Source organism: Lynx rufus, unplaced genomic scaffold, assembly GCF_022079265.1.
Source record: "Lynx rufus isolate CCGP_SWC_20201006 ecotype Redwood Valley unplaced genomic scaffold, mLynRuf1.p SCAF_11, whole genome shotgun sequence".
NCBI classification, from domain to species: Eukaryota; Metazoa; Chordata; class Mammalia; order Carnivora; family Felidae; genus Lynx; species Lynx rufus.
The window spans coordinates 27,714,585-27,731,298 of NW_025814825.1; the positions used below are offsets into that span (position 1 = coordinate 27,714,585).

General features: G+C 49.0%; 1 protein-coding gene and 1 pseudogene across 3 annotated transcripts in view; both read right to left on the minus strand.

Annotated features, from left to right (window-relative positions):
* The window catches only part of ARHGAP22 (Rho GTPase activating protein 22), a 142,751-nt gene that overhangs the window by 69,330 nt on the left and 56,707 nt on the right, over window positions 1-16,714 (minus strand). The gene's annotated exons all lie outside the window — the stretch shown is intronic.
* Window positions 14,387-14,513, minus strand: LOC124507321 (uncharacterized; annotated as a pseudogene).

The following is a 16,714-nucleotide window of genomic DNA, read 5'->3' on the forward strand; positions in this document are numbered from 1 at the left end:
CCTGTCTTGGTAAAACAGAGGTGGTCCAGGAGAGCAGTGGCAGAGGCTGCCTGTGGCCTGGGGCAGAAGAGTTAAATGGGGTGGGGGGAGGAAGGGAGGAAAGAATGACTTGGAGTAGAGAAGAGGTTTTCCCAGGAGTTAAATCTTATTCAAAAGAGAGATTAACAAAGGGGCAGATTTCTGCCTCCCTTTCCTTAATCTCCAGAAAGACTAGGATGAGGCTTTTTCAGGGAGAGAGAAAGGTTGTCCTGCAACAGATCCGGAAAGAAAGATGTTTTCACTTCATGACATGTAGGCGGGGGGGTTACAAAGAGGGAGTAACTGAGAAAAAACAGAGAGACCTGACTTCTGGCTGCTGCCAAGTCATTTTAAACAGTTTTAGCACCAGGCAAGATCACTTAGTCACAGCGGGCTTAATGAGGCCCCAGGAATTCCAAGCTAGAGCTCCCTGCATTCAGGGAGAGCATGTGCGGGGAGCGAGCCCCCGGGTGATTGTCCAGCGGCCAAGTCCTACATTTGGAAAGCAAGATTTAAAAGAAAACATCACAGCGGCCATTGTGGGCTACTTGTTTATCTTTCTAAGAGGAAGTAGCAAAGCAGGATCATTTCAAATGAGCCTATTATAGAAGGTCAGCATCCCCATTGAACCGTTCAAATATATTTTGGATACTCGACTTTTCAAAGTGGCTTTAAATATCAACTCCCAGGGCAGTTTCAGGAGACAGAAAGCCAGGCAAGAGTTTCTAGTGTTCTTGCCTTTGGTTTCACACACTTCAGTTCCTGACGATACATTGTCTTTTTATAGTTTTCTAGTTATATGTCTGTCTGTTCTTGAAAAGGGAAGAAAAAATAACATTCACTCTGTGCTTCCTACCAGGTGCCAGGCAATTCTCTAGTGTTAATATCACAGTTCACCACAGCACAATCGTATGAGGTAGATGCCATTACATTCAACTTATAGAGGAAGAAACAAAAGTTCAGGGAGGTGAAGAAACTGCCCAAGCCCAGTGAAGTGGTAAGTGGTAGAGACAAAATGGATGGTTGGATGGATGGTTGGAAGGATGGATAGATGGATGGATGGATGGATGGATGGATGGATGGATAGGTAGATGGGTGGATGGATAGGTGGATGGATGGATGGATGGATGGATGTGTAGGTGGGTGGGCAGATGGATGTATGGATGTCATTTCCTCAGTTAAGCATAGAGTCATGGGCAGCAACTGGAAAAGCATATACTAAGCATGGAATTTGCCTGAAAAATCAAGCTCCTTGAATATAGCTCTGCCCCCTGAATTGATCATGACCTCAAACCATTTTGAATTGAGCCAAAACATCAGGATCACTCAGTGGTACAAGGCTCCAGATGAGCTCAAGCCACCCCACTCCAGAAGACTAGTCAGAATAGTAGGAGGCTCTGAGACATCTTTCTGAGCTGCAAGGCCAACATCCTGCACATTATAGGGAAAGTGGAGCCAGAATCAGGAAGTGGGTTTCAAGTGAGTGCAGTGGGCTCTGGGAGGAGGGTCGGATGCCAGATTTGGAGGACAAAGACTCCGTGGGACTGGGGCTACCCTCATCCACCCAGACCCCCACCTTCTACTGCTTTATTCCATTTCAAAGGTTGGTAGTAAGGATATGGGCTGTTTTTAGGACGGCTGCTGCTGCTGGGATCCTGGCTTTATTGCAGCCTGGGCTCCAGGTTCCAGATATGCCCCAGGCCATTCAAGGATTTGCTTAGGAGACTCAGGACCTGGCCCTCATACCTCTCTGTAGGGGGCTGGCTGCTCCTCCATGATTTGACGTACCCAAGGTACCCTCATGGTACCATCTCAAGGTGTGAGTCTAGCCTTGGGCAGCTCAGGGGAAGGACAAAACTGGGGTCACGGCATCTTAGTCCCAGGTATAGCTCTGAGGGGCCACAATGATCATTCATTCATCCATGCATCCATGTATCCATCCATCCACCTACCAAACAATGACTGAACATAATGAATACCTGAGAATACCAAGACAAAATACCAAGGCCTGAGCTCTGGGGAGGCCAAGATGACACCCTGGGAGGTCTGCAGGGGACGGTGACCTGGTTCTGGGGGGGGGGTGGTTCAGGAAGGGCTCTACAGAACAAAGGTTGTTGAGAAGGGCACTGAGACATGAGGAAGAGACCAGCTCCTCAGGGGATGACATAAGAGTGGTCCTCCCAACGGGTGGTGCTATCGTGTTGAGGACCTAGGCTCTGAGGTGGGAAAGTGCAGTAGGGCATTTGGGGCAGGGGAATATGATGCAGGCTGTGATTCTGACTGACCAGCCTGGCGCTGGGCCAAGGTAGGGACTGGGCAGGGGCGACCAGGAGCAGGGGGAAACTCCGAAGCAAAAGGCAGAAGCCTGAGAGCTGCAGGGCTCGAACACAGTAGGGGAGAGAGGGAGACCAGGTGGGACGTGTGCCAGCAGGGTGACCCCCCTCAACCACACTTCTCAGTTCTCACGCCTGCGTGCTCCCGTCCCCTCGAATCTGGACTGCCCTATGACCTGCTTTAACCATCAGGTGACAACAGTGACTCTGGGCCAGTCCTGGGTGTAAATCCTCAGAAGGCTTGGCAACTTCTGCTGTGGTCTTCCCCTTGTGACCGGGTTGAGGACTGCCCTGAGGATGCTCCAGGAAGCCCAGCTTAGCAATGCAAAGAGACCACACGGAGAAACGAGCCCAAGGCCAGCAACCTCCTCCTCCAGCCATGTGAGTGAGGCCGCCCCGGAAGCGGATCTCCAGGTGATACACATAGAGCAAAGACGAGCTGGGCCTGCCGAGCCCTGCCTATACTGTAGGATAGTGAGCAAATGAGAGGTTTTAAGTCACTTGGGGGTAGTTTGTTATGCAGTAAAACAACGGAAACATGGGGAATTATAGATAATTTTAATATAGCCAACACTGCCTGGCTGTGACCGCGTGCCGGACTAATTGCTTCACATTCTATTAAAATTCAGAGCAGTCCTATGTGTTAGGTATCGTCCTTATTTCCACGTTAAGGAGAAGGACCCTGGGGCACAGAGAAGTAAAGTAATTTCCACTAGGTCACCCGGCTAATTAGTGTCTGAGCTCAGATTGGGACTTAGCCTGTCTTGCTTTGGAGCCTGAGCTCTTAATGACTCTCTGGGAGATATTTTGGAGGGAGAAGGGACCACACTTGGTGTTGAATTCAGTGCCCTCTAGATCTAAGGCGTATCTGTAGGTGTGACATGGATGGGAAAAACAACCCCCGGTGGAGGGCTCTACCGCATCTGGCAGGAGAGCCACATGAGGCTCATTGCTCTGTTAGCAATGTCAGGGACATCTGTTAGTGTCAGGGACACTTTCTGGCAGCCCTGGCCCCTGGTGGAGGGGACTTCTTGAAGACAAAGGCACTTTGTAGACCGCGTGCCCCAAACCTCCCTCACTCCGGCACTGGTGTCTCATTTTTTGTCCACGACAGCCCGGTGACGGTGAGATGTCAGCACACTCCTTTTACAGGACAGGATGTGGACACCTGCTCAGGCCACGTGAGCGCTCAGAGTCACACAGCTGGTGGACGGGACGGCCTGCCCTGGAATCGGGCAGTCTGGTCACCACAGGTCACCTTCCTCATGACCAGCCCCCTGTCCCCTGCCTCCTGGAGGTGAGGGTCTGCACCCGGGCCACCTCCTCCTCTCATCCTCTCCTCCTATCATAGTTCTGATCTGTGTTAGGATTCTGCCCCCAAATCCAGAGTGCACACATGTATGGACACCACCAAGACTCGCAGACATTCTGGAATTGGAAAAGCTTTACAGTTTTAGTACTATTTCCTCATTTTTCATGGGAAATCGAAGGTCCTGAGAAGCTAGACCCACCCACATCAAGCATTTCTTGAGGGCCTGCTTTGTGCCAAGCACTGAGAGGTGATGTCGTGACAAGTTGGGGCTGCCTCTGGTCCATTTCCGTTTTTGCTCTGAAATAGACCTACAGAAAGGATAAGCAGAAAGGCAACCGCTCACCCTGTATCTCAAAATATGTTTTGCGCTCTTTTATCACAGTGCACAGAAGCCAACTGATTTGGATGTAAAAAGCCGGTTAAACATGTTAAGTAGCACCCCTCTTCCCATATTATCCCTCATCAACAGTACTGCCATTACTATTCACTTTGCAGACTCATTGTTCTGGTTTCTTTTTTTAAAAATGAAGTACGTGGGGGGCGCCTGGATGGCTGAGTCGGTTAGGCATCTGACTTCGGCTGAGGTCATGATCTCGTGATTCGTGAGTTCGAACCCCATGTCAGGCTCTAAGGTGCTAAGAGATCAGAGCCTGGAGCCTCCTTTGAATTCTGTGTCTCCCTTTCTCTCTGCCCCTCCCCTGCTCATACTCTGTCTCTCTCTGTCTCTCAAAAATGAACAAACGTAAAAAAAAATTTTTTTTAAATGAAGCATATGACTCTGGGAAAGGTAGAGTACATTTGAAGCAGGTCCATACTGCTTTGTGCTAGAAAAGGCTGTGGATTCCATAAGGACTGGTCTGCTTTTTCCTTTCTCTTAATGAGACTTCCATTTCTCTTTTTCCTTTCACTGTCAGGAAGCTCAGGGAAAATTTAAAGTTTGGCTTTGGCAAGTATGAAGGCCCTAAAGTAGGCATCACATCTGTGCTTTTGTGTCCTGATTTTGCTTTTCTACTTTTTTTTTTTTTTTTAATTTTTTTTTTTTTTTTCAACGTTTATTCATTTTTGGGACAGAGAGAGACAGAGCATGAATGGAGGAGGGGCAGAGAGAGAGGGAGACACAGAATCGGAAACAGGCTCCAGGCTCTGAGCCATCAGCCCAGAGCCTGACGCGGGGCTCGAACTCACGGACCGCGAGATCGTGACCTGGCTGAAGTCGGACGCCTAACCGACTGCGCCACCCAGGCGCCCCTCTACTTTTTTTAAAGTAAACGCCAACCCCAACACGGGGCTCAAATTCACCACCCCAAGATCCAAGAGCTGCATGCTCAACCAACTGAGCCAGCCAAGTGCCCCTGTTTTTCTACTTTTATTTGCATTTTCGTTGGTCCTTAATTTTTAAAATTATTACTATTGTGTTACCTTCATTTTATTTTAAGTGTTCCCATTAGAAGCTGTTTCCAATCCTTTGTGGAATAACATAGGAGTGTAAGTGAATAAGTGAGTGTAATATATTCTACTTTAAACCAAGAGTCAGTAAACTTCTTATAAGGGGTAGATCATAAACATATTTAAACTTTGCATGCCATATGGGCCTCATAGTAGCTACTCAACTCTGTCCTTATAGCATGAGATTGGCCATAGACAGTACATAAATGGATGGGTGTGGCTGTGTTTCAATAAAACTTTATTTGCAAAAGCAGGTGGTAAGCCATATTTGGCCTGTGGGTTTATGTAGTTTGCAGCCCTCTGTTTTAAAAGAATTTTAGAGCATTGGGAAATGGCTTCCTATTAAGTTGGGAAGTACTTGGCTTAGAAAAAAGTGAATTCCCATCTCTAAGAGGTGGCAATTCTGTCCAAGGTGACTAGTTTCCACTTCTGCGTGACAGACTGGGAAAGAGCAGCTGCACACACAGTCTGGACCCCTCTTAAGAGGGGTGTGCGGTGCTGGGGAGAAGTCAGTCCCTGACAGAGCAGGCTCTGAAGTCTGCCAGAGAGAGCCCATTGTCCCGCACATTTGTCTGCCCACTCCTCAGGGAGCGGGGCACTGGGGGCAGGGCCCCAGAGGTGCATGGCCAGCTGGGTTCCCCAGCTCTGGCCAATGGGTCTTCGGCTGCTGTGGACGTTTTTCATGGAAGGAATGTGTCTGCAGCTCCAAATTCCCACAGAGAAAGACAAGGGGAATCGTTGGGGAGAAATTCCTGGGCCACATTTTTCTTGCTGTTCATGTGGCCTGAAGCCATTGAACTTGGCCAGACTGCCCAGAGAGGGATTTTACAAAGCCCATTGTCTTTTCCTGGAGTCTCACCCCCACCCCTGCCCCCACCTGCTCTTTCTGCCTTCCTTTCCTCTCCCGCCCCCAGGAGAAATGCAGCATGGGAAAGAGCAGGAGGCCACAGCCATGGTCGCGAGGGCTCCTGCTCCCTGGCCAGGGGCCTGGACAGCTGTAGCACCTACTCCTCAAGGCAGACTGTGGCATCAGGCCTCTCCATGCACTTGGGGGAGGAAGATGGTCTCAACTGCTTGACCAGGAGGCACCAAGTGGGATACTTGCTTCGGTAAGAAGAGCGGCACATATTGAGCACCTACTGTATGCCAAGCACTGCTGTGAGCATTCTACATATATTAACTCCATCTCCACAAGAATCCTATTACATTCCTATTTTACTGATGGGTAAACCAAGGCACTGAGATGCTGCGTGATTTACCTGGGGTCCCACAGCTAGTAAGTGGAAGAGACAGGATTTGAACTGAGGTGTCTGTCTCTGGTGGGACTCTCACCTGTCACTTCCAGTGTGTGTGATCCCCTTAGCTCAGCATCCCATTTACAGATCGTCCCTTGATGGTGTGTGTGTCTCCACAGTTGAGGCAAACCTCTAGTAGACAAAGCATTTGCATCGGCATGACCTGTGCACCCCAGAAGGCTCCTAGCAGCCACACATGCCACAGAAGATGACACCCTCCATCATGAACTGGCCCACCTGGGGTCTGGTCTGTCTGGCCAGAGGCAAGGCACTGTCAGCTGGGGGTTAACTAGCCCTCCTTGCTGCTGTCATCCCTGCCGCTCTCGCTGCTGCTGACAGTGCAGGGGAGGGGCCTCATCAGCAGTGCAGGGGAGGGGCCTCAGCGGGTGAGCCTTCGACTGTTTTCAGTGTGCCAGCCCCTAGGTTTGGCGATTTACATACAACGTGCATCACTGACACAACAACCCTGAGAATGAGTGCTGATAACCCCAAGTTGCAGATCAGAAAAGAAGCACATTAATCGGGTAATTCATGTTTGCTACTGGACCAAACAACTGCAAAATGTCAGTGTCTTAACCCTGTGAACACTCTTTCTTGCGCTGGTCACCATCCCAAGCAGAGAAACATGAAAGGCAGAGGGGGAGGGGTCTCTGCTCCATATGGTCATTTGGAGACCCAGGTTCCTTCTAGGACCTCGGTGTCCTCTGGATCTTCTCCTCTTGTCGGAGGAGGGGATAGGGGGCAGGGAGACCTCGGGATTTTAGGGGCTGAAGCAGCCTATATGGGCACTCCCACCTGCATTCCATTGTCCTGAGTTCAGTCATGTGACCTGTCTTACTGGTGGGGAGGCTGGGGAACAGTCCGTTTGCAAGGCCACAGGAAAAGGAAACAGGTTTGGCTGAACCCCTGGGGTTCAGAAGATGAGGTGCCATGAGAGGCAGTCAGGCGATTTTGTATTTTGCCACCATACTGAAACGGATGCCAAAGCCGTCTGATCTGACTTCCAACTTCCAACATCTTGGAAGACCCTCAATCCTTCAATGGGGGCCACGAATGGGGCAGAAGGTCCTGAAGGGCTGTGAGGATTAACTGGGGCGCTGAGAAAAGAATTTCACACATATTCAGTGCCCAACAGCTTTCCCTTTCTTAGAGGATGGGGTGCTGGGCAGGTGGGGGGGCTGGACTGGGAGAATTTTACCCCTGAGGAGGGAGAGGGGGATGCAGAGCCCTTGGGAAGGGGGTGGAGTACTTGTGCTTGCTGCTGCCACCTAGTTGTGGAAGGAGAAAATGCAGGACGACTGGGCTTCCCATTTCTCATTCTGGCGGATAAGTGTCCAGGCCACTTCTGTCCTATCCCGATTCCCATCGGGCTGCTGAGCAGAAGCTGGCGTTGACCATGCATCTCAAGAATAGATGCTGGGATGGGTAGAGTCCCTATGTCCCAGAGTTTTGCATCTCCAAAGGGCCACTTAAGGGCCACTCAGCAGCTCCTCCGGAGTGTTCCACACAGGCCTCAGTGTTCTGTGCAGCCTGGAGGGCTCCCTGCAGATAAGGCAGGGCCTCTGGGGTGTGACTGGATTCCCTTACCTGGTCACTCCCACAGGGTGCCAGGCTGCCCCAGGACGGTGGGCGTGGGGTAGTCCCCTCCCAAGGTGGCTGTAGGGGTGGCAAGGAGATTACAGCCCCGTGGGGATGGGCTGCTGGCACCAGAGAGATGCCCCCATGGGGAGGGACAGGGCTGCCAAGTCTCTCCAGAGACACACAGGGCCTCTGGCACATGACCTCTTGCTTGGGGAGACTCCTCCAGCTTCTACAGACCTCTTCTATCAGATCATACACACACACACACACACACACACACACACACACACACACACACACACAACTTTCCAGGGACCAGTAGGTCTCAGATGGCTGGGTCAAAGCCAGTTCCAGTAACTGCTAACTCCCCAGGACCACTGTTCCTCACCTCCCCAGTTACTCAGTCCTGGGTGGAGCTCACTACCCTCAAAGCCTCTCCTTCCAAGGCCTCAGAACCCTTCCTGCAGCCAGGCCTTGGTCCACCCAACAGATCTGAATTCCAAAACCAAGAAGTATTTTTCAGACTATGGACTCAACCTATTAGGGGGTCATGAAATCAACTCAGCGGGTCTTGACCAGTACTTTAAAAAATGAGATAGAATCACATGGACTTAAAAATACCAGAGCTGCCTGGGTGGCTCGGTTGCCTAAGTGTCTGATTCTTGATCTCAGCTCAGGCCTTGATTTCAGAGTTGTGAGTTCAACTCTCTGAGTTGGGTCCCATGCTGGGCATGAAGCCTACTTAAAACAAAATGCCGTTGGGCACTGCATGTGGGAACAGCACCGTTTTTTGAAACCTTTGCCTGGTTCCTGGGGTGGGATGTAATGTTTATTTCTTGTTGTCAAAAAAGTGTGAAAACACTGTGTTGGTGTAACCATCTCACTCCTTCCAGAAAACTTGGGCTCTTTGTGCAAATCAGTCCGCAAATTTCTCCTCCCCCAACTCTCCCGACAGAATCCCCCGTCTGCCGTGTGCCAAAGAAGGGCACAATCTTTGCCAAGCCACTCAAAAAATAAAAAAAATACCACCCACCACCAACAGCCACAAAAGGTCCGGTTAAGAACGGATCCTGGGATGCTGGCTGCTTACTGGTCATGCATTTGCATATCCAAGAGGGCCACTTAAGTGACCCTTCACAGAACAAAGGAGATCAGCTTCTCTCAATTTAAAACAAAGAAAAGAAATCTCTGCTCTGCACATTCCTGCCGTGCAGGCCCTGGGGCGGCCCGCTGGCGGACAGCGCTCTGACACATCTGGCCGATTGTTCTTTCCTTCTCCCAACATTATTCCTTTGACAGTTATTTGTGGAGCGCCACTCTGTGCCAGACACAGGAGACCGGACCAGAGCCCCTGCGCTGGACGCCCCCCTTCTCAGCCCAGGGCCTGCGTATCTGTGATGAGGGCCCGTGTCCCCCACCCCGCTCTCCAGGCCTCTTCCTCCCAGAGGAAGGCGCTGCCCACAGCGGGTGTCTTCTGGCCTGTTTCCACCTGCTCCAGTTCCACCCCAAGCCCATCAGGAGAAGCCTGGCTCTCCATGACGCTGGGATTCTCAACTATTCTTCCACGGAGAGGGAGGGCGGTCCTCACACGTATTGAGCACCTGCTGCGTACCATAGCACCTGCTATGGATACTGCTGTATCCAACTGTCCCTGCCAAACCCCATCTCGGCCATTGTTATCACCATCCAATGAGGCTCAGGCAGACAAGGTGACTTTCAAGGCAGTGCTCACAGCTCAGAAAAGCTGGTTCTTCCTGGGTCTCTTCGACTCCTGAAGCTCTGTTCTTTCCACTGGACAGCAGGCAGCACCTGGACGTCACCAGGCGGGGTGCTGCAGGCCGGTATGTCAATGCTGGCTGTGCGCAAGATCAGAGCAGAGAGGGGGTGCAGGGAGACGGGCCGGAGGGGAGGAAGATGAGCCAGGTCTTCTGGGTTTCTGCTCCTGAGAGTGTGGCCTGGATTCCCAAGGTCGGCGAAAACAGGTCCTGCAGAGAAGGGCCTGCGGCTCTGGTAGCTTCCCTCCTTCCGGACTCCACAGCCGCATGGCTTTCCCAGGCCTGCTGTAACAAACTGTCACAGACTGGGTGGCTTAAAACAACTGACGTGTATTCTCCCCGAGGTCTGGAGGCGGTAAGTCTGAAATCAGGTTGTAGGTAGGGCAGTGCTCTCTCTGAAGGCTCTAGGCAGGCATCTGTTCCAGCCCTGCCTGCCGACTAGCTTCTGGCGTCACCTACAAATCCTTGGCGTTCCTTGGCCTGCAGCTGCATCACCTCAGTCTCTGCCTCCATCGGCACGGGACCTTCTGCCTCGTGTGTCTGTGGGTCGGGATTTCCCTCTTCTTATAAGGGTACAGTCCCTGGACTTAGCACCTGCACTACTCAGAACCTCATCTTAACTAATTGCATAAGCAAAGACCCTATTTCCAAATGAAGTCACTTTCTGAGGTTTCCGGTGGGCATGGACTGGGGCGGGGACAATGACGACCTCCCTCTTTTCTTCTTATTAAAATTTTCTTTATGTTTATTTATTTTTGAGAGAGAGAGACACAGAGTGTGAGCAGGGAAGGGGGAGGGGCAGAGGGAGGCACAGAATCTGAAACAGGTTCCAGGCTCCGTGCTGACAGCAGAGAGCCCGTTGCAGAGCTCGAACTCACGAACCATGAGATCGTGACCTGAGCCAGTCAGACGCTTAAGGACTGAGCCACCCAGGTGTCCCTGATCTCCTTCCTTTCTAAGCCTTGGTCTCCCCAGCTGTTTCCTCGCACTCAGTAAAGCATCAGGGCGGGCTGTGCCCTAGGGACCCAGAAAGATGTCACTGACCTTCAGAAGAACTTCCAAATCTGGAATCTTTTAACTGATTATAACCCTAGTTCTTAATATTGTTATTCCAGAATAACGTGCTTTAAACAAATTTTTTTAATTAGATTTTCTTAAATGTTTATTTTTGAGAAAGAGAAAGAGCCCAAATGAGGGAGGGACAGAAAGCGAGACAGAGCGTGAGCAGGGGAGGAGCAGAGAGAGAGGGAGACAGAGAATCCAAAGCAGGCTCGAACCCACGAACTGCAAGATTGTGACCTGAGCCAAAGTTGGACGCCCAACCAACTGAGCCACTCAGGTGCCCCCAAATTTTTAAAATTTAAATCCAAGTTAGTGAACATATAGTGTAACAGAATAACATGCTTTAAAAAAAGTGCTGAACTATGGGTATTTTTGTGAGATATATATATATTTGTGAGATATATATATGTGTGTGTGTGTGTGTGTGTGTATATCCACACATATACACACACACACATACACACACACACATACACATATATATATATCAGGATAATTTACACTCGGGGATATACTACAGTAGAATTTGGATCCAGTAAAGGTAAACTTGTTTAGAAAATGTTTTTCTATTTCTCCATCATCCACAGGGGAGGAAGAAAACCAAGGTGCCTCTACTGCAACATAAATCCTTGTTCTGGTTCAAACACCTTCCAAACCAGTGGCGTTCAAACACAACAGCCTGGAAACTGCTCCAGGCAACCCATCGGCCTAATGCATTCAAATCTCTACCTACCCAGGAGAACACTGGAGAAAGTGAAGGCAATCCAGAAACTGTTTCTTTGAAATAAAACCAGAGCTGGGGCACCCGGGTGGCTCAGTCAGTTGAGCGTCCAACTCTTGGTTTCAGTTCAGGTCATGATCCCAGGGTGTGAGGTCAAGCCCTGTGTTGGGCTCTGCGTTGACAGCATGGAGCCTGCTCGGGATTTTTCTCTCTCTGTCCCTCCCTTCCCGGCTCTCTCTCTCAATATAAATAAATAAACTTTAAAAGCAAACAAATAGAAGAAATAAAACCAGAGCTCCCAATCGATGAAAAGATGTAGGACCTGCTAAGAACAACAAAAGGGGGGATAAAAAGAAAAATCTCACAAGTATCGAGTGAGAGACGGATTGCTTGAGGATGAAGAACTGAAAGGGTAATATTGGGTGTTAAGCTTGAAATTTAGCCTGGGACACTCTCCTCACAGGGCAGAGTGAAAAATTTCATGACAGCTAGAAAACATGCACACAAAAACAGGCTCATGATTCAAGAATAGCGTCAAAGGGGGGCGCCTGGGTGGCTCAGTCGGTTGAGCGTCTGACTTGGGCTCAGGGTCATGATCTCATAGTTGGTGAGTTGAAGCCCCGCATCAGGCTCTGTGCTGACAGCTCAGCCTGGAGCTTGCTTCGGATTCTGTGTTTCTTTCTTTCTCTGCCCCTCCCTTGCTTGCGTACGCTCTCTCTCTCTCTCAAAAATAAAAAAAAAAACATTAAAAAATTAAAAAAAAAGAATAGCATTAAAGAGTATTTCGAGTGTTCATTATTGAAATTTTATTTTATAGGGTTTGGTCTGTTATTTTTGAATATTTTATTAGTTTAACCTAATAATTTATATTAGAGGGGCAATGTCTTTAGTGCATATATTTCATAGGTTTATGTTTTTATTTCATGCTTTTGATATGTACACATTTTCAAGGGTATAAAATACTTAGCCTCACTGAATCTTAACAATTTAGGTATTATGTACACCTTTATATGGGAAATACTGATAATTAACATAATCACGAATTAATAATCAACATAATTAATATTGAAATTTTAGAAAGGCAGGGAATAAGTACCTGCATACCTGTGTGTTATTTCTCTCTGGAGCTGCAGCGACTAATGTCCTACTAATTAGCTACTGCTGACCATGTGCCGGGTGTGATACCAAATGCTCTCCCCGGAGCTGCTTTTATGGAGGCAATTTCACAGATGAGGAGCCTGAACTTTAAGGGGTTGTGTGAGTCACTCAGGACCACAGACCTGGGGAGAGGCTGAGACGGGACTGGATCTCAGACAGTGTGACAGAACACCTCACCCTTAACCCCAACCCCACATGACAAATAACTGGAGGTATTGAATGATTCGGCCAATATACAGTGATCACTTGCTAGCCATCTTTGGTTTGAGCTTATCATGAGCCACACTAGGGTTCAGAGATGCAGACCTTTATAGAGAGATCAGGCACGTAAGATGAACTGAGGAAACAGGTGGAGGTATAGTAGGGAGTGGTGGGGATTCTGGCCAAATGGAGATCACTCAAGCTCTAAGAGGGAGCTGGTATTGAGCCCCTGCTAATTGTTTATACAGAGAAAGCAGACCCACATTTACTCTATAGAGATCTATGTTTTCCACAAGTTGTTTTTTTTTTTTTTTGCTTTTAGAAATATTTCATGAGCCAAACAAAATACTTCCTATGGGCCAGAATCAGCTCATGGGTAATTGGCTTCGGTCTGTCCCTCGGTTTGTAGCCCAAGAGCTAGATTCAGTTTCTTGTCATTGTCAGCCTCTCTCTACCACTGCTTTCTGCTCTCTTCCTGCTTTTTTATTTTCTTATTTTCAGAGACAGAGAGAGCATGAGCAAGGGAGGGGCAGACAGAGAGGGAGGGAGAGAGAATCCCCAGCAGGCTCCACACCGTCAGTGCAGAGCCTGACGTGGGGCCCGAACTCACGGACACTGAGATTGTGACCCGAGCCGAAACCAAGAGGTGGGACGCTGAACCGACTGAGCCACCCAGGCGTCCCTGCTCTCTTCCTGCTTTTGAATTAGTACTTCTTCATTGGTTTAACTTATCGAACACCTTCAAAAGCCAGGCACCAGGCTCTGAGGTCACAAGTGCAATCCTTGCCTGCAGAAGTTCATGGCCCATGGCTGGGTAGCACGAACAGTGGTCTGCTGGAGAGCAGCACTTCCCGCATTTGAATGTGCACACAAATCATCCAGGACAGCTTGCCATCACACAGATTCTGCTTCAGGAGTTCCGGGTGGGGCCTGAGAATCTGCATTCCCGGCAAGCTCCCAGGTGATGCTGATGCAGCGGGTCCACCGACCACACCTTGTGTAGGAAGGACCTGGACTTAAGGGTGACCTTTCGTCTAAGAAAGTTCCTAGGCTGAAGACTCGCTGGGCTTGGCTTTTCAGAGGTGACCTGGGCCGTCCAACCTCCCCACCCACTAATCCCCTGCCACATTCCTCCCCTCATCCTAATTTATCTCGAGATTTAGTCTAGCTGAGATCACTTGTAAAGAATTTTATCTACATCTTTGTTCTGAGCTGGCACTGAGCACGCCTCCTCCTGCACATCGCCCCTGCCCTATCTGGTGCGTGTATCTCTCTCTGAGGAATTTCTGTCTGGGCCCCTCCATGTCTCAGAGCCGTGGTACCCAGCACCTGCCTGGGCTCCTGCTGCAGCCTGCTAAGGGTGCGACTTGGAGTGGGACCCACCTGGATAGACCCTGGACTCTACTTTGTATTAGTTGTGCGACCTTGGATAAGCTGCCCCTCTGTGCCAGTTTCCGCATCTGTACATCAGGGATGTAATGTCCACCTGGCAGGGTGTCAGGAAGATTGGGCCAATACACTGTAGAGTGTCCTTCTCACCTGCCTTTCGATTAGCAATAATCGCGCCTCGGATAAACCTCATTGGCTACGATACTGCCACTGCGCAAAGCTGTCACCTGCCTTTCGAAAAAGAAACTCGATCACTTTAAGAATCTCATGTTGCTTTGTCCTGAAGAAAATACTAACATAAGGAACCTACTGCTGCCCCAGGAACATGATCAATTACAGTTGGAGGAATTAGAAAGTCTTCCTTGGTGAGTGGCCTTTCATTCAGTCGGCAAACATGTGCCCATTCCTGGTCTACGGCCAGATGTGCAAGGGACAAACCATACAGAGGCCGGGCAGACCTGTGAACGGTCACCAAAGGCGGGTGAGTGTCACACACAGGTGTCTGCAAAGTCAGGCGGTGTAGAAGTAAACCACTGGCAAACCTTCAAATAATAATCTCGATGTATTTTCAGGTGAAACACTTCTAAGAAACAACGGGCCCAGTTGTCAATCAACAAACACACCACAAATACACACAAAAAAATGACAAAATTCAGAGAAGGTACTATTGTTATACTTTTTAAAAGCTAGAGAACTGGAGCCATTGCTTTAAATTTCAATTTTAAAATACAAATTTTACCTGAAAAGGTGTCTGGTGGCTGAAGAAAAGCACACTGAACGTGTTAGTTGGAAAGGTTACCAACCTACTTAAAAAAATAAGTTTATCTTCTGTTTCTTGGTTTTCCAGACACCCTGTTATACTACTTGTTGAACTTCATAATGTACTCAACACAGGTATTATCCTAAGTTACAGGTGCACAATGTTACAACACTGTGGGGTAAGTAGGTACTTGGAAAACCCTTTTTATTTTTGAAATAATTCTAGAATCACAGGAAGTTGCAAAGAAATATACAGCAAGGTCCCGGTGCACCCTCCCCCAGCCTCCCCCATGGGAACATCCCACATAACTCTAGCACAATACCAAAACTTGGAAACTGACCTTGGGACAATCCACAGAGCTGATTGTGTGTGTGTGTGTGTGTGTGTGTGTGTGTGTGTGTGTGTGTGTTGAGGGGGCACTATGCAATTTTATTGCACATGTACCTTCATGAAACCATCACCACAGTTAAGATACTCAACTAACCATCATCGTGAGTCTTTCTCTGCTACCCCTTCATAGTCTCACCCAATTCCTTCATCCCCATTCCCAACCCAATCTGTAGATACTTAAATTATCCGCATTTTGTGCATGAGGGAACTGAGGCACAGAGAAGTCAGCAACTTGCCCAAGATCACGTAGCTAGTAAGAACTGGGCCTGGCTTTTGAACTCTTTATCATGAAGAAGCTTACTGTGGAGGGGGGGTTGGGGCAGAGAGCTCAGAGCTGCAGGTAAGTGTGGTGGCCTCCAGCCTCCTCCCGTGTTGGGGACAGCCCCGTTTGCATAAGTCTGTCCTAGTGTGGTGCCAGAATTAAACATGGCCCCGGATGTCACCTTCTTCATTCCAGACTCATCTCTGTAAGCACAGCCTCTGGGCTCCTTACCCCTGAAGCTCCCCCTCCACTGTCCTCCAGACTGGTGGCAGAATTAGTGGGGCCCAATGCAAAATAAAAATGCAGGGCTCTGCTTTAAAAAGCAGGAAAACAGTGCCATTGAAGGTATTAAATATGGAGTTTATTCCTTTCTTTTGTGAGCTCTCTTTTGACCTGTCAGAGGGTGGTTCCTGGGTCAGCAGCATCAATCGGCATCACCCGGGAGATGGTTATAAATGCAGATTCTGAGGCCCCGCCCCAGAATTCTGAAACCAGTAAGTTTGGGGATGAGCGCAGCAGTCTGGGTTCTAATAAGCCCTCCAGGGGATTCTGGTACACACTGCTGTAGAGCTAGGGTCCCTACTTTTTTTTTTTTTAAAACAACAGACTAAAGAAATTTGAAATCTTATTTGAAGCTTGCTTGTATTTGGCAGATAAGAGGTGAGGGAGAGAGAAGGAAAGAAGGAAGGAAGGAAGGAAGGAAGGAAGGAAGGAAGGAAGGAAGGAAAGAAAGAGCAAGAAAGCAAGAGAACGAGGAAGAAAAAGAGAGAGAAGGAAGGCAAGGAAGACACAGTGGAGGGTGGGGGAAGGGTCCCCTGCACATCTATAGGTCTTAGTTCACCTGATGGTCACAGCTATCTTGCCAAGTAGGTAGTTTTATTTCTGTATTGGATAATGAAAAGGAGACTCAAGAGAATTTAAATTATTGGTCCAAGTTCTCCAAATTAGTGAGCGGCCGAGCTGACATATGAATCTGGGTCTGTCTGACTCCAAAGCCTAGGCTTTTCCCTC